This window comes from Taudactylus pleione, unplaced genomic scaffold (assembly GCF_031769625.1).
Source record: "Taudactylus pleione unplaced genomic scaffold, aTauple2 ptg000550l, whole genome shotgun sequence".
In the NCBI taxonomy this organism is placed as follows: domain Eukaryota; kingdom Metazoa; phylum Chordata; class Amphibia; order Anura; family Myobatrachidae; genus Taudactylus; species Taudactylus pleione.
The window spans coordinates 1-22,500 of record NW_028284952.1 but is presented as its reverse complement, the minus strand read 5'-3'; the positions used below and the strand labels follow the sequence as shown (position 1 = coordinate 22,500).

At 37.2% G+C, this 22,500-nt stretch overlaps 5 non-coding genes and 72 pseudogenes across 5 annotated transcripts; all 77 read right to left on the bottom strand.

Moving 5' to 3' along the window:
- The window catches only part of LOC148483222 (5S ribosomal RNA), a 119-nt pseudogene extending 61 nt beyond the window's left edge, over positions 1-58 (bottom strand).
- A 116-nt stretch (positions 59-174) lies between these two features.
- LOC148483221 (5S ribosomal RNA) lies at positions 175-293 on the bottom strand (annotated as a pseudogene).
- A 116-nt stretch (positions 294-409) lies between these two features.
- Positions 410-528, bottom strand: LOC148483220 (5S ribosomal RNA; annotated as a pseudogene).
- A 116-nt stretch (positions 529-644) lies between these two features.
- On the bottom strand, positions 645-763 carry LOC148483219 (5S ribosomal RNA; annotated as a pseudogene).
- A 116-nt stretch (positions 764-879) lies between these two features.
- Positions 880-998, bottom strand: LOC148483218 (5S ribosomal RNA; annotated as a pseudogene).
- Positions 999-1,114: 116 nt separating this feature from the next.
- LOC148483217 (5S ribosomal RNA) lies at positions 1,115-1,233 on the bottom strand (annotated as a pseudogene).
- A 116-nt stretch (positions 1,234-1,349) lies between these two features.
- LOC148483216 (5S ribosomal RNA) lies at positions 1,350-1,468 on the bottom strand (annotated as a pseudogene).
- A 116-nt stretch (positions 1,469-1,584) lies between these two features.
- LOC148483215 (5S ribosomal RNA) lies at positions 1,585-1,703 on the bottom strand (annotated as a pseudogene).
- A 116-nt stretch (positions 1,704-1,819) lies between these two features.
- Positions 1,820-1,938, bottom strand: LOC148483214 (5S ribosomal RNA; annotated as a pseudogene).
- Positions 1,939-2,285: 347 nt separating this feature from the next.
- LOC148483213 (5S ribosomal RNA) lies at positions 2,286-2,404 on the bottom strand (annotated as a pseudogene).
- Positions 2,405-2,755: 351 nt separating this feature from the next.
- On the bottom strand, positions 2,756-2,873 carry LOC148483212 (5S ribosomal RNA; annotated as a pseudogene).
- A 116-nt stretch (positions 2,874-2,989) lies between these two features.
- Positions 2,990-3,108, bottom strand: LOC148483211 (5S ribosomal RNA; annotated as a pseudogene).
- Positions 3,109-3,224: 116 nt separating this feature from the next.
- Positions 3,225-3,343, bottom strand: LOC148483210 (5S ribosomal RNA; annotated as a pseudogene).
- Positions 3,344-3,693: 350 nt separating this feature from the next.
- Positions 3,694-3,812, bottom strand: LOC148483209 (5S ribosomal RNA; annotated as a pseudogene).
- A 116-nt stretch (positions 3,813-3,928) lies between these two features.
- On the bottom strand, positions 3,929-4,047 carry LOC148483208 (5S ribosomal RNA; annotated as a pseudogene).
- A 116-nt stretch (positions 4,048-4,163) lies between these two features.
- LOC148483207 (5S ribosomal RNA) lies at positions 4,164-4,281 on the bottom strand (annotated as a pseudogene).
- Positions 4,282-4,396: 115 nt separating this feature from the next.
- LOC148483206 (5S ribosomal RNA) lies at positions 4,397-4,515 on the bottom strand (annotated as a pseudogene).
- A 116-nt stretch (positions 4,516-4,631) lies between these two features.
- LOC148483205 (5S ribosomal RNA) lies at positions 4,632-4,750 on the bottom strand (annotated as a pseudogene).
- A 116-nt stretch (positions 4,751-4,866) lies between these two features.
- Positions 4,867-4,985, bottom strand: LOC148483204 (5S ribosomal RNA; annotated as a pseudogene).
- Positions 4,986-5,102: 117 nt separating this feature from the next.
- Positions 5,103-5,221, bottom strand: LOC148483203 (5S ribosomal RNA; annotated as a pseudogene).
- A 111-nt stretch (positions 5,222-5,332) lies between these two features.
- LOC148483202 (5S ribosomal RNA) lies at positions 5,333-5,451 on the bottom strand (annotated as a pseudogene).
- Positions 5,452-5,568: 117 nt separating this feature from the next.
- Positions 5,569-5,687, bottom strand: LOC148483201 (5S ribosomal RNA; annotated as a pseudogene).
- Positions 5,688-6,037: 350 nt separating this feature from the next.
- Positions 6,038-6,156, bottom strand: LOC148483200 (5S ribosomal RNA). The gene has a single exon (XR_015871641.1). It is a non-coding gene; the product is annotated as a 5S ribosomal RNA (ribosomal RNA).
- A 116-nt stretch (positions 6,157-6,272) lies between these two features.
- On the bottom strand, positions 6,273-6,391 carry LOC148483199 (5S ribosomal RNA; annotated as a pseudogene).
- Positions 6,392-6,507: 116 nt separating this feature from the next.
- LOC148483198 (5S ribosomal RNA) lies at positions 6,508-6,626 on the bottom strand (annotated as a pseudogene).
- Positions 6,627-6,741: 115 nt separating this feature from the next.
- Positions 6,742-6,860, bottom strand: LOC148483197 (5S ribosomal RNA; annotated as a pseudogene).
- Positions 6,861-7,210: 350 nt separating this feature from the next.
- On the bottom strand, positions 7,211-7,329 carry LOC148483196 (5S ribosomal RNA; annotated as a pseudogene).
- Positions 7,330-7,445: 116 nt separating this feature from the next.
- LOC148483195 (5S ribosomal RNA) lies at positions 7,446-7,564 on the bottom strand (annotated as a pseudogene).
- A 116-nt stretch (positions 7,565-7,680) lies between these two features.
- Positions 7,681-7,799, bottom strand: LOC148483194 (5S ribosomal RNA; annotated as a pseudogene).
- Positions 7,800-8,149: 350 nt separating this feature from the next.
- On the bottom strand, positions 8,150-8,268 carry LOC148483193 (5S ribosomal RNA; annotated as a pseudogene).
- Positions 8,269-8,384: 116 nt separating this feature from the next.
- On the bottom strand, positions 8,385-8,503 carry LOC148483192 (5S ribosomal RNA; annotated as a pseudogene).
- Positions 8,504-8,620: 117 nt separating this feature from the next.
- On the bottom strand, positions 8,621-8,739 carry LOC148483191 (5S ribosomal RNA; annotated as a pseudogene).
- Positions 8,740-8,850: 111 nt separating this feature from the next.
- Positions 8,851-8,969, bottom strand: LOC148483190 (5S ribosomal RNA; annotated as a pseudogene).
- Positions 8,970-9,556: 587 nt separating this feature from the next.
- Positions 9,557-9,675, bottom strand: LOC148483189 (5S ribosomal RNA). Its single transcript, XR_015871639.1, has one exon. It is a non-coding gene; the product is annotated as a 5S ribosomal RNA (ribosomal RNA).
- A 116-nt stretch (positions 9,676-9,791) lies between these two features.
- On the bottom strand, positions 9,792-9,910 carry LOC148483188 (5S ribosomal RNA; annotated as a pseudogene).
- Positions 9,911-10,025: 115 nt separating this feature from the next.
- Positions 10,026-10,144, bottom strand: LOC148483187 (5S ribosomal RNA; annotated as a pseudogene).
- A 116-nt stretch (positions 10,145-10,260) lies between these two features.
- On the bottom strand, positions 10,261-10,379 carry LOC148483186 (5S ribosomal RNA; annotated as a pseudogene).
- A 116-nt stretch (positions 10,380-10,495) lies between these two features.
- LOC148483185 (5S ribosomal RNA) lies at positions 10,496-10,614 on the bottom strand (annotated as a pseudogene).
- Positions 10,615-10,961: 347 nt separating this feature from the next.
- Positions 10,962-11,080, bottom strand: LOC148483184 (5S ribosomal RNA; annotated as a pseudogene).
- Positions 11,081-11,197: 117 nt separating this feature from the next.
- Positions 11,198-11,316, bottom strand: LOC148483183 (5S ribosomal RNA; annotated as a pseudogene).
- Positions 11,317-11,667: 351 nt separating this feature from the next.
- LOC148483182 (5S ribosomal RNA) lies at positions 11,668-11,786 on the bottom strand (annotated as a pseudogene).
- A 116-nt stretch (positions 11,787-11,902) lies between these two features.
- On the bottom strand, positions 11,903-12,021 carry LOC148483181 (5S ribosomal RNA; annotated as a pseudogene).
- A 351-nt stretch (positions 12,022-12,372) lies between these two features.
- Positions 12,373-12,491, bottom strand: LOC148483180 (5S ribosomal RNA). The gene has a single exon (XR_015871638.1). It is a non-coding gene; the product is annotated as a 5S ribosomal RNA (ribosomal RNA).
- A 116-nt stretch (positions 12,492-12,607) lies between these two features.
- On the bottom strand, positions 12,608-12,726 carry LOC148483179 (5S ribosomal RNA; annotated as a pseudogene).
- A 115-nt stretch (positions 12,727-12,841) lies between these two features.
- On the bottom strand, positions 12,842-12,960 carry LOC148483178 (5S ribosomal RNA; annotated as a pseudogene).
- A 116-nt stretch (positions 12,961-13,076) lies between these two features.
- On the bottom strand, positions 13,077-13,195 carry LOC148483177 (5S ribosomal RNA; annotated as a pseudogene).
- Positions 13,196-13,311: 116 nt separating this feature from the next.
- Positions 13,312-13,430, bottom strand: LOC148483176 (5S ribosomal RNA; annotated as a pseudogene).
- A 116-nt stretch (positions 13,431-13,546) lies between these two features.
- Positions 13,547-13,665, bottom strand: LOC148483175 (5S ribosomal RNA; annotated as a pseudogene).
- A 115-nt stretch (positions 13,666-13,780) lies between these two features.
- LOC148483174 (5S ribosomal RNA) lies at positions 13,781-13,899 on the bottom strand (annotated as a pseudogene).
- Positions 13,900-14,015: 116 nt separating this feature from the next.
- On the bottom strand, positions 14,016-14,134 carry LOC148483173 (5S ribosomal RNA; annotated as a pseudogene).
- A 116-nt stretch (positions 14,135-14,250) lies between these two features.
- LOC148483172 (5S ribosomal RNA) lies at positions 14,251-14,369 on the bottom strand (annotated as a pseudogene).
- A 347-nt stretch (positions 14,370-14,716) lies between these two features.
- Positions 14,717-14,835, bottom strand: LOC148483171 (5S ribosomal RNA; annotated as a pseudogene).
- A 117-nt stretch (positions 14,836-14,952) lies between these two features.
- Positions 14,953-15,071, bottom strand: LOC148483170 (5S ribosomal RNA; annotated as a pseudogene).
- A 351-nt stretch (positions 15,072-15,422) lies between these two features.
- On the bottom strand, positions 15,423-15,541 carry LOC148483169 (5S ribosomal RNA; annotated as a pseudogene).
- Positions 15,542-15,657: 116 nt separating this feature from the next.
- On the bottom strand, positions 15,658-15,776 carry LOC148483168 (5S ribosomal RNA; annotated as a pseudogene).
- Positions 15,777-16,127: 351 nt separating this feature from the next.
- LOC148483167 (5S ribosomal RNA) lies at positions 16,128-16,246 on the bottom strand. Its single transcript, XR_015871637.1, has one exon. It is a non-coding gene; the product is annotated as a 5S ribosomal RNA (ribosomal RNA).
- A 116-nt stretch (positions 16,247-16,362) lies between these two features.
- Positions 16,363-16,481, bottom strand: LOC148483166 (5S ribosomal RNA; annotated as a pseudogene).
- A 115-nt stretch (positions 16,482-16,596) lies between these two features.
- Positions 16,597-16,715, bottom strand: LOC148483165 (5S ribosomal RNA; annotated as a pseudogene).
- A 116-nt stretch (positions 16,716-16,831) lies between these two features.
- Positions 16,832-16,950, bottom strand: LOC148483164 (5S ribosomal RNA; annotated as a pseudogene).
- A 116-nt stretch (positions 16,951-17,066) lies between these two features.
- On the bottom strand, positions 17,067-17,185 carry LOC148483163 (5S ribosomal RNA; annotated as a pseudogene).
- A 116-nt stretch (positions 17,186-17,301) lies between these two features.
- On the bottom strand, positions 17,302-17,420 carry LOC148483162 (5S ribosomal RNA; annotated as a pseudogene).
- A 115-nt stretch (positions 17,421-17,535) lies between these two features.
- On the bottom strand, positions 17,536-17,654 carry LOC148483161 (5S ribosomal RNA; annotated as a pseudogene).
- A 116-nt stretch (positions 17,655-17,770) lies between these two features.
- On the bottom strand, positions 17,771-17,889 carry LOC148483160 (5S ribosomal RNA; annotated as a pseudogene).
- Positions 17,890-18,005: 116 nt separating this feature from the next.
- On the bottom strand, positions 18,006-18,124 carry LOC148483159 (5S ribosomal RNA; annotated as a pseudogene).
- A 347-nt stretch (positions 18,125-18,471) lies between these two features.
- On the bottom strand, positions 18,472-18,590 carry LOC148483158 (5S ribosomal RNA; annotated as a pseudogene).
- Positions 18,591-18,707: 117 nt separating this feature from the next.
- LOC148483157 (5S ribosomal RNA) lies at positions 18,708-18,826 on the bottom strand (annotated as a pseudogene).
- Positions 18,827-19,177: 351 nt separating this feature from the next.
- Positions 19,178-19,296, bottom strand: LOC148483156 (5S ribosomal RNA; annotated as a pseudogene).
- A 116-nt stretch (positions 19,297-19,412) lies between these two features.
- On the bottom strand, positions 19,413-19,531 carry LOC148483155 (5S ribosomal RNA; annotated as a pseudogene).
- Positions 19,532-19,882: 351 nt separating this feature from the next.
- On the bottom strand, positions 19,883-20,001 carry LOC148483154 (5S ribosomal RNA). The gene has a single exon (XR_015871636.1). It is a non-coding gene; the product is annotated as a 5S ribosomal RNA (ribosomal RNA).
- Positions 20,002-20,351: 350 nt separating this feature from the next.
- LOC148483153 (5S ribosomal RNA) lies at positions 20,352-20,470 on the bottom strand (annotated as a pseudogene).
- A 116-nt stretch (positions 20,471-20,586) lies between these two features.
- Positions 20,587-20,705, bottom strand: LOC148483152 (5S ribosomal RNA; annotated as a pseudogene).
- A 116-nt stretch (positions 20,706-20,821) lies between these two features.
- Positions 20,822-20,940, bottom strand: LOC148483151 (5S ribosomal RNA; annotated as a pseudogene).
- A 116-nt stretch (positions 20,941-21,056) lies between these two features.
- Positions 21,057-21,175, bottom strand: LOC148483150 (5S ribosomal RNA; annotated as a pseudogene).
- A 115-nt stretch (positions 21,176-21,290) lies between these two features.
- On the bottom strand, positions 21,291-21,409 carry LOC148483149 (5S ribosomal RNA; annotated as a pseudogene).
- A 116-nt stretch (positions 21,410-21,525) lies between these two features.
- LOC148483148 (5S ribosomal RNA) lies at positions 21,526-21,644 on the bottom strand (annotated as a pseudogene).
- A 116-nt stretch (positions 21,645-21,760) lies between these two features.
- On the bottom strand, positions 21,761-21,879 carry LOC148483147 (5S ribosomal RNA; annotated as a pseudogene).
- A 347-nt stretch (positions 21,880-22,226) lies between these two features.
- Positions 22,227-22,345, bottom strand: LOC148483146 (5S ribosomal RNA; annotated as a pseudogene).
- Positions 22,346-22,500: the final 155 nt, after the last annotated feature.

Genomic DNA, 22,500 nt, shown 5'->3' with positions numbered 1-22,500 from the left:
TGCATAGCTTCCAAGATCAGACGAGATTGGGCATGTCCAGTGTGGTTTGGCTGCAGGTGCTCAAAAACATTAACTTTAGACCTCTATTACTTCTTAACTCAAGTAAATTCATTGATAAGTTGAAAAAATTAAATGTAAAATGTAATAGAAAAGAATGTTATGGCAGTATAAAATTACCTACAGTACCTGGTAATCCCTGGTGGTCTCCCATCTAAGTACTAACCAGGCCCAATACTGCATAGCTTCCAAGTTCAGACGAGATTGGGCATGTCCAGTGTGGTTTGGCAGTAGGTGCTCAAAAACATTAACTTTAGACCTCTTTTACTTCTTAACTCAAGTAAATTCATTGATAAGTTGAAAAAATTAAATGTAAAATGTAATAGAAAAGAATGTTATGGCAGTATAAAATTTCCTACTGCACCTGGTTTTCCCAGTTGGTCTCCCATCCAAATACTGACCATGCCCAACACTGCATAGCTACCAAGATCAGACGAGATTGGGCATGTCCAGTGTGGTTTGGCTGTAGGTGCTCAAAAACATTAACTTTAGACCTCTATTACTTCTTAACTCAAGTAAATTCATTGATAAGTTGAAAAAATTAAATGTAAAATGTAATAGAAAAGAATGTTATGGCAGTATAAAATTACCTACAGCTCCTGGTATTCCCAGGTGGTCTCCCATCCAAGTACTAACCAGGCCCAACACTGCATAGCTTCCAAGATCAGACGAGATTGGGCATGTCCAGTGTGGTTTGGCTGTAGATGCTCAAAATCATTAACTTTAGACCTCTATTACTTCTTAACTCAAGTAAATTCATTGATAAGTTGAAAAAATTAAATTTAAAATGTAATAGAAAAGAATGTTATGGCAGTATAAAATTACCTACAGCACCTGGGATTCCTAGGTGGTCTCCTATCCAAGTACTAAACAGGTCCAACACTGCATAGCTTCCAAGATCAGACGAGATTGGGCATGTCCAGTGTGGTTTGGCTGTAGGTGCTCAAAAACATTAACTTTAGACCTCTTTTACTTCGTAACTCAAGTAAATTCATTGATAAGTTGAAAAAATTAAATGTAAAATGTAATAGAAAAGAATGTTATGGCTGCATAAAATTACTTACAGCACCTGGTATTCCCAGGTGGTCTCCCATCCAAGTACTAACCAGACCCAACACTGCATAGCTTCCAAGATCAGACGAGATTGGGCATGTCCAGTGTGGTTTGGCTGTAGGTGCTCAAAAACATTAACTTTAGACCTCTATTACTTCTTAACTCAAGTAAATTCATTGATAAGTTGAAAAAATTAAATGTAAAATGTAATAGAAAAGAATGTTATGGCAGTATAAAATTACCTACAGTACCTGGTAATCCCTGGTGGTCTCCCATCTAAGTACTAACCAGGCCCAACACTGCATAGCTTCCAAGTTCAGACGAGATTGGGCATGTCCAGTGTGGTTTGGCAGTAGGTGCTCAAAAACATTAACTTTAGACCTCTTTTACTTCTTAACTCAAGTAAATTCATTGATAAGTTGAAAAAATTAAATGTAAAATGTAATAGAAAAGACGGTTATGGCAGTATAAAATTACCTACAGCACCTGGGATTCCTAGGTAGTCTCCCATCCAAGTACAAACCAGTCCCAACACTGCATAGCTTCCAAGATCAGATGAGATTGGGCATGTCCAGTGTGGTTTGGCTGTAGGTGCTCAAAAATATTAACTTTTAACGTCTTTTACTTCTTTACTCAAGTAAATTCATTGATAATTTGAAAAAATTAAATGTAAAATGAAATAGAAAAGACTGTTATGGCAGTATAAAATTACCTATAGCACCTGGTATTCCTAGGTGGTCTCCCATCCAAGTACTAACCAGGCCCTACACTGCATAGCTTCCGAGATCCGATGAGATTGGACATGTCCAGTGTGGTTTGGCTGTAGTTTCTCAAAAATATTAACTTTAGACCTCTATTACTTCTTAACTCAAGTAAATTCAATGATAAGTGGAAAAAAATAAAATGTAAAATGTAATAGAAAAGAATGTTATGGCAGTATAAAATTACCTACAGCACCTGGTATTCCCAGGTGGATTCCCATCCAAGTACTAACCATGCACAACACTGCATAGCTTCCAAGATCAGACGACATTGGCCATGTCCAGTGTGGTTTGGCTATAGGTGCTGAAAAATATTAACTTTAGACCTCTATTACTTCTTAACTCAAGGAAATTCATTGATAAGTTGAAAAAATTAAATGTAAAATGTAATAGACTGTTATGGCAGTATAAAATTACCTACAGCACATTTGATTCCTAGGTGGTCTCCCATCCAAGTACTAACCTGGCCCAACACTGCATAGCTTCTAAGATCAGATGAGATAGGGCATGTCCAGTGTGGTTTGGCTGTAGGTGCTCAAAAACATTAACTTTAGACCTCTTTTACTTCTTTACTCAAGTAAATTCATTGATAAGTTGAAAAAATTAAATGTAAAATGTAAAGGAAAAGAATCTTATGGCAGTATAAAATTACCTACAGAACCTGGAATTCCTAGGTAGTCTCCCATCCAAGTAGAAACCAGTCCCAACACTGCATAGCTTCCAAGATCAGACGAGATTGGGCATGTCCAGTGTGGATTGGCTGTAGGTGGTCAAAAACATTAACTTTAGACCTCTATTACTTCTTAACTCAAGTAAATTCATTGATAAGTTGAAAAAATTAAATGTAAAATGTAATAGAAAAGAATGTTATGGCAGTATAAAATTACCTACAGTACCTGGAAATCCCTGGTGGTCTCCCATACAAGTACTAACCAGGCCCAACACTGCATAGCTTCCAAGTTCAGACAGATTGGGCATGTCCAGTGTGGTTTGGCAGTAGGTGCTCAAAAACATTAACTTTAGACCTCTTTTACTTCTTAACTCAAGTAAATTCATTGATAAGTTGAAAAAATTAAATGTAAAATGTAATAGAAAAGACTGTTATTGCAGTATAAAATTACCTACAGCACCTGGGATTCCTAGGTGGTCTCCCATCCAAGTACTAACCAGGTCCAACACTGCATAGCTTCCAAGATCAGACGAGATTGGGCATGTCCAGTGTGGTTTGGCTGTAGGTGCCCAAAAACATTAACTTTAGACCTCTTTTACTTCTTAACTCAAGAAAATTCATTGATAAGTTGAAAAAATGAAATGTAAAATGTAATAGAAAAGAATGTTATGGCAGTATAAAATTACCTACAGCTCCTGGTATTCCCAGGTGGTCTCCCATCCAAGTACTAACCAGGCCCAACACTGCATAGCTTCCAAGATCAGACAAGATTGGGCATGTCCACTGTGGTTTGGCTATAGGTGCTCAAAAGCGTTAAATTTAGACCGCTTTTACTTCTTAACACAAGTAAATTCATTGATAAGTTGAAAAAATTAAATGTAAAATGTAATAGAAAAGAATGTTATGGCAGTATAAAATTTCCTACTGCACCTGGTTTTCCCAGGTGGTCTCCCATCCAAATACTGACCATGCCCAACACTGCATAGCTACCAAGATAAGACGAGATGGGGCATGTCCAGTGTGGATTGGCTGTAGGTGCTCAAAAGTAATAACTTTAGACCTCTTTTACTTCTTAACTCAAGTAAATTCAATGATAAGTTGAAAAATTAAATGTAAAATGTAATAGAAAAGAATGTTATGGCAGTATAAAATTACCTACAGCTCCTGGTAGTCCCAGGTGGTATCCCATCTAAGTACTAACCAGGCCCAACACTGCATAGCTTCCAAGATCAGATGAGATTGGGCATGTCCAGTGTGGTTTGGCTGTGGATGCTCAAAAACATTAACTTTAGACCTCTATTACTTCTTAACTCAAGTAAATTCATTGATAAGTTGAAAAAATTAAATTTAAAATGTAATAGAAAAGAATGTTATGGCTGCATAAAATTACTTACAGCACCTGGTATTCCCAGGTCGTCTCCCATCCAAGTACTAACCAGGCCCAACACTGCATAGCTTCCAAGATCAGACGAGATTGGGCATGTCCAGTGTGGTTTGGCTGTAGGTGCTCAAAGACATTAACTTTAGACCTCTATTACTTCTTAACTCAAGTAAATTCATTGATAAGTTGAAAAAATTAAATGTAAAATGTAATAGAAAAGAATGTTATGGCAGTATAAAATTACCTACAGTACCTGGTAATCCCTGGTGGTCTCCCATACAAGTACTAACCAGGCCCAACACTGCATAGCTTCCAAGTTCAGACAGATTGGGCATGTCCAGTGTGGTTTGGCAGTAGGTGCTCAAAAACATTAACTTTAGACCTCTTTTACTTCTTAACTCAACTAAATTCAATGATAAGTTGAAAAATGAAATGTAAAATGTAATAGAAAAGAATGTTATGGAAGTATAAAATTACCTACAGAACCTGGGATTCCTAGGTAGTCTCCCATCCAAGTACAAACCAGTCCCAACACTGCATAGCTTCCAAGATCAGACGAGATTGGGCATGTCCAGTGTGGTTTGGCTGTAGGTGCTCAAAAGCATTAACTTTAGACCTCTATTACTTCTTAACTCAAGTAAATTCATTGATAAGTTGAAAAAATTAAATGTAAAATGTAATAGAAAAGACAGTTATGGCAGTATAAAATTACCTACAGCACCTGGGATTCCAAGGTAGTCTCCCATCCAAGTACTAACCAGTCCCAACACTGCATAGCTTCCAAGATCAGATGAGATTGGGCATGTCCAGTGTGGTTTGGCTGTAGGTGCTCAAAAATATTAACTTTTAACGTCTTTTACTTCTTTACTCAAGTAAATTCATTGATAATTTGAAAAAATTAAATGTAAAATGAAATAGAAAAGACTGTTATGTCAGTATAAAATTACCTATAGCACCTGGTATTCCTAGGTGGTCTCCCATCCAAGTACTAACCAGGCCCTACACTGCATAGCTTCCAAGATCCGATGAGATTGGACATGTCCAGTGTGGTTTGGCTGTAGTTTCTCAAAAATATTAACTTTAGACCTTTATTACTTCTTAAATCAAGTAAATTCAATGATAAGTGGAAAAAAATAAAATGTAAAATGTAATAGAAAAGAATGTTATGGCAGTATAAAATTACCTACAGCACTTGGTATTCCCAGGTGGATTCCCATCCAAGTACTAACCATGCCCAACACTGCATAGCTTCCAAGATCAGACGACATTGGCCATGTCCAGTGTGGTTTGGCTATAGGTGCAGAAAAATATTAACTTTAGACCTCTATTACTTCTTAACTCAAGGAAATTCATTGATAAGTTGAAAAAATTAAATGTAAAATGTAATAGACTGTTATGGCAGTATAAAATTACCTACAGCACCTTGGATTCCTAGGTGGTCTCCCATCCAAGTACTAACCAGGCCCAACACTGCATAGCTTCCAAGATCAGATGAGATTGGGCATGTCCAGTGTGGTTTGGCTGTAGGTGCTCAAAAACATTAACTTTAGACCTCTTTTACTTCTTTACTCAAGTAAATTCATTGATAAGTTGAAAAAAATTTCATGTAAAATGTAATAGAAAAGAATCTTATGGCAGTATAAAATTACCTACAGAACCTGGGATTCCTAGGTAGTCTCCCATCCAAGTAGAAACCAGTCCCAACACTGCATAGCTTCCAAGATCAGACGAGATTGGGCATGTCCAGTGTGGTTTGGCTGTAGGTGCTCAAAAACATTAACTTTAGACCTGTATTACTTCTTAACTCAAGTAAATTCATTGATAAGTTGAAAATTTAAATGTAAAATGTAATAGAAAAGAATGCTATGGCAGTATAAAATTACCTACTGCACCTGGTTTTCCCAGGTGGTCTCCCATGCATGTAAGGACCACGCCCAACACTGCATAGCTTCCATGATAAGACGAGATTGGGCATGTCCAGTGTGGATTGGCTGTAGGTAGTCAAAAACATTAACTTTAGACCTCTATTACTTCTTAACTCAAGTAAATTCATTGATAAGTTGAAAAAATTAAATGTAAAATGTAATAGAAAAGAATGTTATGGCAGTATAAAATTACCTACAGCACCTGGTATTCCCAGGTGGTCTCCCATCCAAGTACTAACCAGGCCCAACACTGCATAGCTTCCAAGATCAGACGAGATTGGGCATGTCCAGTGTGGTTTGGCTGTAGGTGCTCAAAGACATTAACTTTAGACCTGGATTACTTCTTAACTCAAGTAAATTCATTGATAAGTTGAAAAAATTAAATGTAAAATGTAATAGAAAAGAATGCTATGGCAGTATAAAATTACCTACTGCACCTGGTTTTCCCAGGTGGTCTCCCATCCAAGTACGGACCACGCCCAACACTGCATAGCTTCCAAGATAAGACGAGATTGGGCATGTCCAGTGTGGATTGGCTGTAGGTGGTCAAAAACATTAACTTTAGACCTCCATTACTTCTTAACTCAAGTAAATTCATTGATAAGTTGAAAAAATTAAATGTAAAATGTAATAGAAAAGAATGTTATGGCTATATAAAATTACCTACAGCACCTGGTATTCCCAGGTGGTCTCCCATCCAAGTACTAACCAGGCCCAACACTGCATAGCTTCCAAGATCAGACGAGATTGGGCATGTCCAGTGTGGTTTGCCTGTAGGCGCTAAAAGCCTTAACTTTAGACCTCTTTTACTTCTTAACTCAAGTAAATTCATTGATAAGTTGAAAAAATTAAATGTAAAATGTAATAGAAAAGACTGTTATTGCAGTATAAAATTACCTACAGCACCTGGGATTCCTAGGTGGTCTCCCATCCAAGTACTAACCAGGTCCAACACTGCATAGCTTCCAAGATCAGACGAGATTGGGCATGTCCAGTGTGGGTTGGCTGTAGGTGCCCAAAAACATTAACTTTAGACCTCTTTTACTTCTTAACTCAAGAAAATTCATTGATAAGTTGAAAAAATGAAATGTAAAATGTAATAGAAAAGAATGTTATGGCAGTATAAAATTTCCTACTGCACCTGGTTTTCCCAGGTGGTCTCCCATCCAAATACTGACCATGCCCAACACTACATAGCTACCAAGATAAGACGAGATGGGGCATGTCCAGTGTGGATTGGCTGTAGGTGCTCAAAAGTAATAACTTTAGACCTCTTTTACTTCTTAACTCAAGTAAATTCAATGATAAGTTGAAAAATTAAATGTAAAATGTAATAGAAAAGAATGTTATGGCAGTATAAAATTACCTACAGCTCCTGGTATTCCCAGGTGGTCTCCCATCCAAGTACTAACCAGGCCCAACACTGCATAGCTTCCAAGATCAGACGAGATTGGGCATGTCCAGTGTGGTTTGGCTGTAGATGCTCAAAAACATTAACTTTAGACCTCTATTACTTCTTAACTCAAGTAAATTCATTGATAAGTTGAAAAAATTAAATTTAAAATGTAATAGAAAAGAATGTTATGGCTGCATAAAATTACTTACAGCACCTGGTATTCCCAGGTGGTCTCCCATCCAAGTACTAACCAGGCCCAACACTGCATAGCTTCCAAGATCAGACGAGATTGGGCATGTCCAGTGTGGTTTGGCTGTAGGTGCTCAAAGACATTAACTTTAGACCTCTATTACTTCTTAACTCAAGTAAATTCATTGATAAGTTGAAAAAATTAAATGTAAAATGTAATAGAAAAGAATGTTATGGCAGTATAAAATTATCTACAGTACCTGGTAATCCCTGGTGGTCTCCCATACAAGTACTAACCAGGCCCAACACTGCATAGCTTCCAAGTTCAGACGAGATTGGGCATGTCCAGTGTGGTTTGGCAGTAGGTGCTCAAAAACATTAACTTTAGACCTCTTTTACTTCTTAACTCAACTAAATTCAATGATAAGTTGAAAAATGAAATGTAAAATGTAATAGAAAAGAATGTTATGGAAGTATAAAATTACCTACAGAACCTGGGATTCCTAGGTAGTCTCCCATCCAAGTACAAACCAGTCCCAACACTGCATAGCTTCCAAGATCAGACGAGATTTGGCATGTCCAGTGTGGTTTGGCTGTAGATGCTCAAAAGCATTAACTTTAGACCTCTATTACTTCTTAACTCAAGTAAATTCATTGATAAGTTGAAAAAATTAAATGTAAAATGTAATAGAAAAGACAGTTATGGCAGTATAAAATTACCTACAGCACCTGGGATTCCAAGGTAGTCTCCCATCCAAGTACTAACCAGTCCCAACACTGCATAGCTTCCAAGATCAGATGAGATTGGGCATGTCCAGTGTGGTTTGGCTGTAGGTGCTCAAAAATATTAACTTTTAACGTCTTTTACTTCTTTACTCAAGTAAATTCATTGATAATTTGAAAAAATTAAATGTAAAATGAAATAGAAAAGACTGTTATGTCAGTATAAAATTACCTATAGCACCTGGTATTCCTAGGTGGTCTCCCATCCAAGTACTAACCAGGCCCTACACTGCATAGCTTCCAAGATCTGATGAGATTGGACATGTCCAGTGTGGTTTGGCTGTAGTTTCTCAAAAATATTAACTTTAGACCTTTATTACTTCTTAAATCAAGTAAATTCAATGATAAGTGGAAAAAAATAAAATGTAAAATGTAATAGAAAAGAATGTTATGGCAGTATAAAATTACCTACAGCACTTGGTATTCCCAGGTGGATTCCCATCCAAGTACTAACCATGCCCAACACTGCATAGCTTCCAAGATCAGACGACATTGGCCATGTCCAGTGTGGTTTGGCTATAGGTGCTGAAAAATATTAACTTTAGACCTCTATTACTTCTTAACTCAAGGAAATTCATTGATAAGTTGAAAAAATTAAATGTAAAATGTAATAGACTGTTATGGCAGTATAAAATTACCTACAGCACCTTGGATTCCTAGGTGGTCTCCCATCCAAGTACTAACCAGGCCCAACACTGCATAGCTTCCAAGATCAGATGAGATTGGGCATGTCCAGTGTGGTTTGGCTGTAGGTGCTCAAAAACATTAACTTTAGACCTCTTTTACTTCTTTACTCAAGTAAATTCATTGATAACTTGAAAATAATTACATGTAAAATGTAATAGAAAAGAATCTTATGGCAGTATAAAATTACCTACAGAACCTAGGATTCCTAGGTAGTCTCCCATCCAAGTAGAAACCAGTCCCAACACTGCATAGCTTCCAAGAACAGACGAGATTGGGCATGTCCAGTGTGGTTTGGCTGTAGGTGCTCAAAAACATTAACTTTAGACCTGTATTACTTCTTAACTCAAGTAAATTCATTGATAAGTTGAAAAAATTAAATGTAAAATGTAATAGAAAAGAATGCTATGGCAGTATAAAATTACCTACTGCACCTGGTTTTCCCAGGTGGTCTCCCATGCAAGTAAGGACCACGCCCAACACTGCATAGCTTCCATGATAAGACGAGATTGGGCATGTCCAGTGTGGATTGGCTGTAGGTGGTCAAAAACATTAACTTTAGACCTCTATTACTTCTTAACTCAAGTAAATTCATTGATAAGTTGAAAAAATTAAATGTAAAATGTAATAGAAAAGAATGTTATGGCAGTATAAAACTACCTACAGCACCTGGTATTCCCAGGTGGTCTCCCATCCAAGTACTAACCAGGCCCAACACTGCATAGCTTCCAAGATCAGACGAGATTGGGCATGTCCAGTGTGGTTTGGCTGTAGGTGCTCAAAGACATTAACTTTAGACCTCTATTACTTCTTAACTCAAGTAAATTCATTGATAAGTTGAAAAAATTAAATGTAAAATGTAATAGAAAAGAATGTTATGGCAGTATAAAATTACCTACAGTACCTGGTAATCCCTGGAGGTCTCCCATACAAGTACTAACCAGGCCCAACACTGCATAGCTTCCAAGTTCAGATGAGATTGGGCATGTCCAGTGTGGTTTGGCAGTAGGTGCTCAAAAACATTAACTTTAGACCTCTTTTACTTCTTAACTCAAGTAAATTCAATGATAAGTTGAAAAATGAAATGTAAAATGTAATAGAAAAGACGGTTATGGAAGTATAAAATTACCTGCAGAACCTGGGATTCCTAGGTAGTCTCCCATCCAAGTACAAACCAGTCCCAACACTGCATAGCTTCCAAGATCAGACGAGATTGGGCATGTCCAGTGTGGTTTGTCTGCAGGTGCTCAAAAGCATTAACTTTAGACCTCTATTACTTCTTAACTCAAGTAAATTCATTGATAAGTTGAAAAAATTAAATGTAAAATGTAATAGAAAAGACGGTTATGGCAGTATAAAATTACCTACAGCACCTGGGATTCCTAGGTAGTCTCCCATCCAAGTACTAACCAGTCCCAACACTGCATAGCTTCCAAGATCAGATGAGATTGGGCATGTCCAGTGTGGTTTGGCTGTAGGTGCTCAAAAATATTAACTTTTAACGTCTTTTACTTCTTTACTCAAGTAAATTCATTGATAATTTGAAAAAATTAAATGTAAAATGAAATAGAAAAGACTGTTATGTCAGTATAAAATTACCTATAGCACCTGGTATTCCTAGGTGGTCTCCCATCCAAGTTCTAACCAGGCCCTACACTGCATAGCTTCCAAGATCCGATGAGATTGGACATGTCCAGTGTGGTTTGGCTGTAGTTTCTCAAAAATATTAACTTTAGACCTTTATTACTTCTTAACTCAAGTAAATTCAATGATAAGTGGAAAAAAATAAAATGTAAAATGTAATAGAAAAGAATGTTATGGCAGTATAGAATTACCTACAGCACTTGGTATTCCCAGGTGGACTCCCATCCAAGTACTAACCATGCACAACACTGCATAGCTTCCAAGATCAGACGACATTGGCCATGTCCTGTGTGGTTTGGCTATAGGTGCTGAAAAATATTAACTTTAGACCTCTATTACTTCTTAACTCAAGGAAATTCATTGATAAGTTGAAAAAATTAAATGTAAAATGTAATAGACTGTTATGGCAGTATAAAATTACCTACAGCACCTGGGATTCCTAGGTGGTCTCCCATCCAAGTACTAACCAGGCCCAACACTGCATAGCTTCCAAGATCAGATGAGATTGGGCATGTCCAGTGTGGTTTGGCTGTAGGTGCTCAAAAACATTAACTTTAGACCTCTTTTACTTCTTTACTCAAGTAAATTCATTGATAAGTTGAAAAAAATTACATGTAAAATGTAATAGAAAAGAATCTTATGGCAGTATAAAATTACCTACAGAACCTGGGATTCCTAGGTAGTCTCCCATCCAAGTAGAAACCAGTCCCAACACTGCATAGCTTCCAAGATCAGACGAGATTGGGCATGTCCAGTGTGGTTTGGCTGTAGGTGCTCAAAAACATTAACTTTAGACCTGTATTACTTCTTAACTCAAGTAAATTCATTGATAAGTTGAAAAAATTAAATGTAAAATGTAATAGAAAAGAATGCTATGGCAGTATAAAATTACCTACTGCACCTGGTTTTCCCAGGTGGTCTCCCATCCAAGTACGGACCACGCCCAACACTGCATAGCTTCCAAGATAAGACGAGATTGGGCATGTGCAGTGTGGATTGGCTGTAGGTGGTCAAAAACATTAACTTTAGACCTCCATTACTTCTTAACTCAAGTAAATTCATTGATAAGTTGAAAAAATTAAATGTAAAATGTAATAGAAAAGAATGTTATGGCTATATAAAATTACCTACAGCACCTGGTATTCCCAGGTGGTCTCCCATCCAAGTACTAACCAGGCCCAACACTGCATAGCTTCCAAGATCTGACGAGATTGGGCATGTCCAGTGAGGTTTGGCTGTAGATGCCCAAAAACATTAACTTTAGACCTCTTTTACTTCTTAACTCAAGAAAATTCATTGATAAGTTGAAAAAATGAAATGTAAAATGTAATAGAATAGAATGTTTTGGGTGTCTAAAATTACCTACAGCAACTGGTATTCCCAGGTGGTCTCCCATCCAAGTACAAACGAGGCCCAACACTGCACAGCTTCCAAGATCGGTCGAGATTGGGCATGTCCAGTGTGGTTTGGCTGTAGGTGCTCAAAAGAATTACATTTAGACCTCTATTACTTCTTAACTCAAGTAAATTCATTGATAAGTTGAAAAAATTAAATGTAAAATGTAATAGAAAAGAATGTTATGGCAGTATAAAATTACCTACAGCTCCTGGTATTCCCAGGTGGTCTCCCATGCAAGTAAGGACCACGCCCAACACTGCATAGCTTCCATGATAAGACGAGATTGGGCATGTCCAGTGTGGATTGGCTGTAGGTGGTCAAAAACATTAACTTTAGACCTCTATTACTTCTTAACTCAAGTAAATTCATTGATAAGTTGAAAAAATTAAATGTAAAATGTAATAGAAAAGAATGTTATGGCAGTATAAAATTACCTACAGCACCTGGTATTCCCAGGTGGTCTCCCATCCAAGTACTAACCAGGCCCAACACTGCATAGCTTCCAAGATCAGACGAGATTGGGCATGTCCAGTGTGGTTTGGCTGTAGGTGCTCAAAGACATTAACTTTAGACCTCTATTACTTCTTAACTCAAGTAAATTCATTGATAAGTTGAAAAAATTAAATGTAAAATGTAATAGAAAAGAATGTTATGGCAGTATAAAATTACCTACAGTACCTGGTAATCCCTGGTGGTCTCCCATACAAGTACTAACCAGGCCCAACACTGCATAGCTTCCAAGTTCAGACGAGATTGGGCATGTCCAGTGTGGTTTGGCAGTAGGTGCTCAAAAACATTAACTTTAGACCTCTTTTACTTCTTAACTCAAGTAAATTCAATGATAAGTTGAAAAATGAAATGTAAAATGTAATAGAAAAGAATGTTATGGAAGTATAAAACTACCTACAGAACCTGGGATTCCTAGGTAGTCTCCCATCCAAGTACAAACCAGTCCCAACACTGCATAGTTTCCAAGATCAGACGAGATTGGGCATGTCCAGTGTGGTTTGGCTGTAGGTGCTCAAAAGTATTAACTTTAGACCTCTATTACTTCTTAACTCAAGTAAATTCATTGATAAGTTGAAAAAATTAAATGTAAAATGTAATAGAAAAGACGGTTATGGCAGTATAAAATTACCTACAGCACCTGGGATTCCTAGGTAGTCTCCCATCCAAGTACTAACCAATCCCAACACTGCATAGCTTCCAAGATCAGATGAGATTGGGCATGTCCAGTGTGGTTTGGCTGTAGGTGCTCAAAAATATTAACTTTTAACGTCTTTTACTTCTTTACTCAAGTAAATTCATTGATAATTTGAAAAAATTAAATGTAAAATGAAATAGAAAAGACTGTTATGTCAGTATAAAATTACCTATAGCACCTGGTATTCCTAGGTGGTCTCCCATCCAAGTACTAACCAGGCCCTACACTGCATAGCTTCCAAGATCCGATGAGATTGGGCATGTCCAGTGTGGTTTGGCTGTAGGTGCTCAAAGACATTAACTTTAGACCTCTATTACTTCTTAACTCAAGTAAATTCATTGATAAGTTGAAAAAATTAAATGTAAAATGTAATAGAAAAGAATGTTATGGCAGTATAAAATTACCTACAGTACCTGGTAATCCCTGGAGGTCTCCCATACAAGTACTAACCAGGCCCAACACTGCATAGCTTCCAAGTTCAGACGAGATTGGGCATGTCCAGTGTGGTTTGGCAGTAGGTGCTCAAAAACATTAACTTTAGACCTCTTTTACTTCTTAACTCAAGTAAATTCAATGATAAGTTGAAAAATGAAATGTAAAATGTAATAGAAAAGACGGTTATGGAAGTATAAAATTACCTGCAGAACCTGGGATTCCTAGGTAGTCTCCCATCCAAGTACAAACCAGTCCCAACACTGCATAGCTTCCAAGATCAGACGAGATTGGGCATGTCCAGTGTGGTTTGTCTGCAGGTGCTCAAAAGCATTAACTTTAGACCTCTATTACTTCTTAACTCAAGTAAATTCATTGATAAGTTGAAAAAATTAAATGTAAAATGTAATAGAAAAGACGGTTATGGCAGTATAAAATTACCTACAGCACCTGGGATTCCTAGGTAGTCTCCCATCCAAGTACTAACCAGTCCCAACACTGCATAGCTTCCAAGATCAGATGAGATTGGGCATGTCCAGTGTGGTTTGGCTGTAGGTGCTCAAAAATATTAACTTTTAACGTCTTTTACTTCTTTACTCAAGTAAATTCATTGATAATTTGAAAAAATTAAATGTAAAATGAAATAGAAAAGACTGTTATGTCAGTATAAAATTACCTATAGCACCTGGTATTCCTAGGTGGTCTCCCATCCAAGTTCTAACCAGGCCCTACACTGCATAGCTTCCAAGATCCGATGAGATTGGACATGTCCAGTGTGGTTTGGCTGTAGTTTCTCAAAAATATTAACTTTAGACCTTTATTACTTCTTAACTCAAGTAAATTCAATGATAAGTGGAAAAAAATAAAATGTAAAATGTAATAGAAAAGAATGTTATGGCAGTATAGAATTACCTACAGCACTTGGTATTCCCAGGTGGATTCCCATCCAAGTACTAACCATGCACAACACTGCATAGCTTCCAAGATCAGACGACATTGGCCATGTCCTGTGTGGTTTGGCTATAGGTGCTGAAAAATATTAACTTTAGACCTCTATTACTTCTTAACTCAAGGAAATTCATTGATAAGTTGAAAAAATTAAATGTAAAATGTAATAGACTGTTATGGCAGTATAAAATTACCTACAGCACCTGGGATTCCTAGGTGGTCTCCCATCCAAGTACTAACCAGGCCCAACACTGCATAGCTTCCAAGATCAGATGAGATTGGGCATGTCCAGTGTGGTTTGGCTGTAGGTGCTCAAAAACATTAACTTTAGACCTCTTTTACTTCTTTACTCAAGTAAATTCATTGATAAGTTGAAAAAAATTACATGTAAAATGTAATAGAAAAGAATCTTATGGCAGTATAAAATTACCTACAGAACCTGGGATTCCTAGGTAGTCTCCCATCCAAGTAGAAACCAGTCCCAACACTGCATAGCTTCCAAGATCAGACGAGATTGGGCATGTCCAGTGTGGTTTGGCTGTAGGTGCTCAAAAACATTAACTTTAGACCTGTATTACTTCTTAACTCAAGTAAATTCATTGATAAGTTGAAAAAATTAAATGTAAAATGTAATAGAAAAGAATGCTATGGCAGTATAAAATTACCTACTGCACCTGGTTTTCCCAGGTGGTCTCCCATCCAAGTACGGACCACGCCCAACACTGCATAGCTTCCAAGATAAGACGAGATTGGGCATGTGCAGTGTGGATTGGCTGTAGGTGGTCAAAAACATTAACTTTAGACCTCCATTACTTCTTAACTCAAGTAAATTCATTGATAAGTTGAAAAAATTAAATGTAAAATGTAATAGAAAAGAATGTTATGGCTATATAAAATTACCTACAGCACCTGGTATTCCCAGGTGGTCTCCCATCCAAGTACTAACCAGGCCCAACACTGCATAGCTTCCAAGATCTGACGAGATTGGGCATGTCCAGTGAGGTTTGGCTGTAGATGCCCAAAAACATTAACTTTAGACCTCTTTTACTTCTTAACTCAAGAAAATTCATTGATAAGTTGAAAAAATGAAATGTAAAATGTAATAGAATAGAATGTTTTGGGTGTCTAAAATTACCTACAGCAACTGGTATTCCCAGGTGGTCTCCCATCCAAGTACAAACGAGGCCCAACACTGCACAGCTTCCAAGATCGGTCGAGATTGGGCATGTCCAGTGTGGTTTGGCTGTAGGTGCTCAAAAGAATTACATTTAGACCTCTATTACTTCTTAACTCAAGTAAATTCATTGATAAGTTGAAAAAATTAAATGTAAAATGTAATAGAAAAGAATGTTATGGCAGTATAAAATTACCTACAGCTCCTGGTATTCCCAGGTGGTCTCCCATGCAAGTAAGGACCACGCCCAACACTGCAAAGCTTCCATGATAAGACGAGATTGGGCATGTCCAGTGTGGATTGGCTGTAGGTGGTCAAAAACATTAACTTTAGACCTCTATTACTTCTTAACTCAAGTAAATTCATTGATAAGTTGAAAAAATTAAATGTAAAATGTAATAGAAAAGAATGTTATGGCAGTATAAAATTACCTACAGCACCTGGTATTCCCAGGTGGTCTCCCATCCAAGTACTAACCAGGCCCAACACTGCATAGCTTCCAAGATCAGACGAGATTGGGCATGTCCAGTGTGGTTTGGCTGTAGGTGCTCAAAGACATTAACTTTAGACCTCTATTACTTCTTAACTCAAGTAAATTCATTGATAAGTTGAAAAAATTAAATGTAAAATGTAATAGAGAAGAATGTTATGGCAGTATAAAATTACCTACAGTACCTGGTAATCCCTGGTGGTCTCCCATACAAGTACTAACCAGGCCCAACACTGCATAGCTTCCAAGTTCAGACGAGATTGGGCATGTCCAGTGTGGTTTGGCAGTAGGTGCTCAAAAACATTAACTTTAGACCTCTTTTACTTCTTAACTCAAGTAAATTCAATGATAAGTTGAAAAATGAAATGTAAAATGTAATAGAAAAGAATGTTATGGAAGTATAAAACTACCTACAGAACCTGGGATTCCTAGGTAGTCTCCCATCCAAGTACAAACCAGTCCCAACACTGCATAGCTTCCAAGATCAGACGAGATTGGGCATGTCCAGTGTGGTTTGGCTGTAGGTGCTCAAAAGTATTAACTTTAGACCTCTATTACTTCTTAACTCAAGTAAATTCATTGATAAGTTGAAAAAATTAAATGTAAAATGTAATAGAAAAGACGGTTATGGCAGTATAAAATTACCTACAGCACCTGGGATTCCTAGGTAGTCTCCCATCCAAGTACTAACCAATCCCAACACTGCATAGCTTCCAAGATCAGATGAGATTGGGCATGTCCAGTGTGGTTTGGCTGTAGGTGCTCAAAAATATTAACTTTTAACGTCTTTTACTTCTTTACTCAAGTAAATTCATTGATAATTTGAAAAAATTAAATGTAAAATGAAATAGAAAAGACTGTTATGTCAGTATAAAATTACCTATAGCACCTGGTATTCCTAGGTGGTCTCCCATCCAAGTACTAACCAGGCCCTACACTGCATAGCTTCCAAGATCCGATGAGATTGGGCATGTCCAGTGTGGTTTGGCTGTAGGTGCTCAAAGACATTAACTTTAGACCTCTATTACTTCTTAACTCAAGTAAATTCATTGATAAGTTGAAAAAATTAAATGTAAAATGTAATAGAAAAGAATGTTATGGCAGTATAAAATTACCTACAGTACCTGGTAATCCCTGGAGGTCTCCCATACAAGTACTAACCAGGCCCAACACTGCATAGCTTCCAAGTTCAGACGAGATTGGGCATGTCCAGTGTGGTTTGGCAGTAGGTGCTCAAAAACATTAACTTTAGACCTCTTTTACTTCTTAACTCAAGTAAATTCAATGATAAGTTGAAAAATGAAATGTAAAATGTAATAGAAAAGACGGTTATGGAAGTATAAAATTACCTGCAGAACCTGGGATTCCTAGGTAGTCTCCCATCCAAGTACAAACCAGTCCCAACACTGCATAGCTTCCAAGATCAGACGAGATTGGGCATGTCCAGTGTGGTTTGTCTGCAGGTGCTCAAAAGCATTAACTTTAGACCTCTATTACTTCTTAACTCAAGTAAATTCATTGATAAGTTGAAAAAATTAAATGTAAAATGTAATAGAAAAGACGGTTATGGCAGTATAAAATTACCTACAGCACCTGGGATTCCTAGGTAGTCTCCCATCCAAGTACTAACCAGTCCCAACACTGCATAGCTTCCAAGATCAGATGAGATTGGGCATGTCCAGTGTGGTTTGGCTGTAGGTGCTCAAAAATATTAACTTTTAACGTCTTTTACTTCTTTACTCAAGTAAATTCATTGATAATTTGAAAAAATTAAATGTAAAATGAAATAGAAAAGACTGTTATGTCAGTATAAAATTACCTATAGCACCTGGTATTCCTAGGTGGTCTCCCATCCAAGTTCTAACCAGGCCCTACACTGCATAGCTTCCAAGATCCGATGAGATTGGACATGTCCAGTGTGGTTTGGCTGTAGTTTCTCAAAAATATTAACTTTAGACCTTTATTACTTCTTAACTCAAGTAAATTCAATGATAAGTGGAAAAAAATAAAATGTAAAATGTAATAGAAAAGAATGTTATGGCAGTATAGAATTACCTACAGCACTTGGTATTCCCAGGTGGATTCCCATCCAAGTACTAACCATGCACAACACTGCATAGCTTCCAAGATCAGACGACATTGGCCATGTCCTGTGTGGTTTGGCTATAGGTGCTGAAAAATATTAACTTTAGACCTCTATTACTTCTTAACTCAAGGAAATTCATTGATAAGTTGAAAAAATTAAATGTAAAATGTAATAGACTGTTATGGCAGTATAAAATTACCTACAGCACCTGGGATTCCTAGGTGGTCTCCCATCCAAGTACTAACCAGGCCCAACACTGCATAGCTTCCAAGATCAGATGAGATTGGGCATGTCCAGTGTGGTTTGGCTGTAGGTGCTCAAAAACATTAACTTTAGACCTCTTTTACTTCTTTACTCAAGTAAATTCATTGATAAGTTGAAAAAAATTACATGTAAAATGTAATAGAAAAGAATCTTATGGCAGTATAAAATTACCTACAGAACCTGGGATTCCTAGGTAGTCTCCCATCCAAGTAGAAACCAGTCCCAACACTGCATAGCTTCCAAGATCAGACGAGATTGGGCATGTCCAGTGTGGTTTGGCTGTAGGTGCTCAAAAACATTAACTTTAGACCTGTATTACTTCTTAACTCAAGTAAATTCATTGATAAGTTGAAAAAATTAAATGTAAAATGTAATAGAAAAGAATGCTATGGCAGTATAAAATTACCTACTGCACCTGGTTTTCCCAGGTGGTCTCCCATCCAAGTACGGACCACGCCCAACACTGCATAGCTTCCAAGATAAGACGAGATTGGGCATGTGCAGTGTGGATTGGCTGTAGGTGGTCAAAAACATTAACTTTAGACCTCCATTACTTCTTAACTCAAGTAAATTCATTGATAAGTTGAAAAAATTAAATGTAAAATGTAATAGAAAAGAATGTTATGGCTATATAAAATTACCTACAGCACCTGGTATTCCCAGGTGGTCTCCCATCCAAGTACTAACCAGGCCCAACACTGCATAGCTTCCAAGATCTGACGAGATTGGGCATGTCCAGTGAGGTTTGGCTGTAGATGCCCAAAAACATTAACTTTAGACCTCTTTTACTTCTTAACTCAAGAAAATTCATTGATAAGTTGAAAAAATGAAATGTAAAATGTAATAGAATAGAATGTTTTGGGTGTCTAAAATTACCTACAGCAACTGGTATTCCCAGGTGGTCTCCCATCCAAGTACAAACGAGGCCCAACACTGCACAGCTTCCAAGATCGGTCGAGATTGGGCATGTCCAGTGTGGTTTGGCTGTAGGTGCTCAAAAGAATTACATTTAGACCTCTATTACTTCTTAACTCAAGTAAATTCATTGATAAGTTGAAAAAATTAAATGTAAAATGTAATAGAAAAGAATGTTATGGCAGTATAAAATTACCTACAGCTCCTGGTATTCCCAGGTGGTCTCCCATGCAAGTAAGGACCACTCCCAACACTGCATAGCTTCCATGATAAGACGAGATTGGGCATGTCCAGTGTGGATTGGCTGTAGGTGGTCAAAAACATTAACTTTAGACCTCTATTACTTCTTAACTCAAGTAAATTCATTGATAAGTTGAAAAAATTAAATGTAAAATGTAATAGAAAAGAATGTTATGGCAGTATAAAATTACCTACAGCACCTGGTATTCCCAGGTGGTCTCCCATCCAAGTACTAACCAGGCCCAACACTGCATAGCTTCCAAGATCAGACGAGATTGGGCATGTCCAGTGTGGTTTGGCTGTAGGTGCTCAAAGACATTAACTTTAGACCTCTATTACTTCTTAACTCAAGTAAATTCATTGATAAGTTGAAAAAATTAAATGTAAAATGTAATAGAAAAGAATGTTATGGCAGTATAAAATTACCTACAGTACCTGGTAATCCTGGTGGTCTCCCATACAAGTACTAACCAGGCCCAACACTGCATAGCTTCCAAGTTCAGACGAGATTGGGCATGTCCAGTGTGGGTTTGGCAGTAGGTGCTCAAAAACATTAACTTTAGACCTCTTTTACTTCTTAACTCAAGTAAATTCAATGATAAGTTGAAAAATGAAATGTAAAATGTAATAGAAAAGAATGTTATGGAAGTATAAAACTACCTACAGAACCTGGGATTCCTAGGTAGTCTCCCATCCAAGTACAAACCAGTCCCAACACTGCATAGCTTCCAAGATCAGACGAGATTGGGCATGTCCAGTGTGGTTTGGCTGTAGGTGCTCAAAAGTATTAACTTTAGACCTCTATTACTTCTTAACTCAAGTAAATTCATTGATAAGTTGAAAAAATTAAATGTAAAATGTAATAGAAAAGACGGTTATGGCAGTATAAAATTACCTACAGCACCTGGGATTCCTAGGTAGTCTCCCATCCAAGTACTAACCAATCCCAACACTGCATAGCTTCCAAGATCAGATGAGATTGGGCATGTCCAGTGTGGTTTGGCTGTAGGTGCTCAAAAATATTAACTTTTAACGTCTTTTACTTCTTTACTCAAGTAAATTCATTGATAATTTGAAAAAATTAAATGTAAAATGAAATAGAAAAGACTGTTATGTCAGTATAAAATTACCTATAGCACCTGGTATTCCTAGGTGGTCTCCCATCCAAGTACTAACCAGGCCCTACACTGCATAGCTTCCAAGATCCGATGAGATTGGGCATGTCCAGTGTGGTTTGGCTGTAGGTGCTCAAAGACATTAACTTTAGACCTCTATTACTTCTTAACTCAAGTAAATTCATTGATAAGTTGAAAAAATTAAATGTAAAATGTAATAGAAAAGAATGTTATGGCAGTATAAAATTACCTACAGTACCTGGTAATCCCTGGAGGTCTCCCATACAAGTACTAACCAGGCCCAACACTGCATAGCTTCCAAGTTCAGACGAGATTGGGCATGTCCAGTGTGGTTTGGCAGTAGGTGCTCAAAAACATTAACTTTAGACCTCTTTTACTTCTTAACTCAAGTAAATTCAATGATAAGTTGAAAAATGAAATGTAAAATGTAATAGAAAAGACGGTTATGGAAGTATAAAATTACCTGCAGAACCTGGGATTCCTAGGTAGTCTCCCATCCAAGTACAAACCAGTCCCAACACTGCATAGCTTCCAAGATCAGACGAGATTGGGCATGTCCAGTGTGGTTTGTCTGCAGGTGCTCAAAAGCATTAACTTTAGACCTCTATTACTTCTTAACTCAAGTAAATTCATTGATAAGTTGAAAAAATTAAATGTAAAATGTAATAGAAAAGACGGTTATGGCAGTATAAAATTACCTACAGCACCTGGGATTCCTAGGTAGTCTCCCATCCAAGTACTAACCAGTCCCAACACTGCATAGCTTCCAAGATCAGATGAGATTGGGCATGTCCAGTGTGGTTTGGCTGTAGGTGCTCAAAAATATTAACTTTTAACGTCTTTTACTTCTTTACTCAAGTAAATTCATTGATAATTTGAAAAAATTAAATGTAAAATGAAATAGAAAAGACTGTTATGTCAGTATAAAATTACCTATAGCACCTGGTATTCCTAGGTGGTCTCCCATCCAAGTTCTAACCAGGCCCTACACTGCATAGCTTCCAAGATCCGATGAGATTGGACATGTCCAGTGTGGTTTGGCTGTAGTTTCTCAAAAATATTAACTTTAGACCTTTATTACTTCTTAACTCAAGTAAATTCAATGATAAGTGGAAAAAAATAAAATGTAAAATGTAATAGAAAAGAATGTTATGGCAGTATAGAATTACCTACAGCACTTGGTATTCCCAGGTGGATTCCCATCCAAGTACTAACCATGCACAACACTGCATAGCTTCCAAGATCAGACGACATTGGCCATGTCCTGTGTGGTTTGGCTATAGGTGCTGAAAAATATTAACTTTAGACCTCTATTACTTCTTAACTCAAGGAAATTCATTGATAAGTTGAAAAAATTAAATGTAAAATGTAATAGACTGTTATGGCAGTATAAAATTACCTACAGCACCTGGGATTCCTAGGTGGTCTCCCATCCAAGTACTAACCAGGCCCAACACTGCATAGCTTCCAAGATCAGATGAGATTGGGCATGTCCAGTGTGGTTTGGCTGTAGGTGCTCAAAAACATTAACTTTAGACCTCTTTTACTTCTTTACTCAAGTAAATTCATTGATAAGTTGAAAAAAATTACATGTAAAATGTAATAGAAAAGAATCTTATGGCAGTATAAAATTACCTACAGAACCTGGGATTCCTAGGTAGTCTCCCATC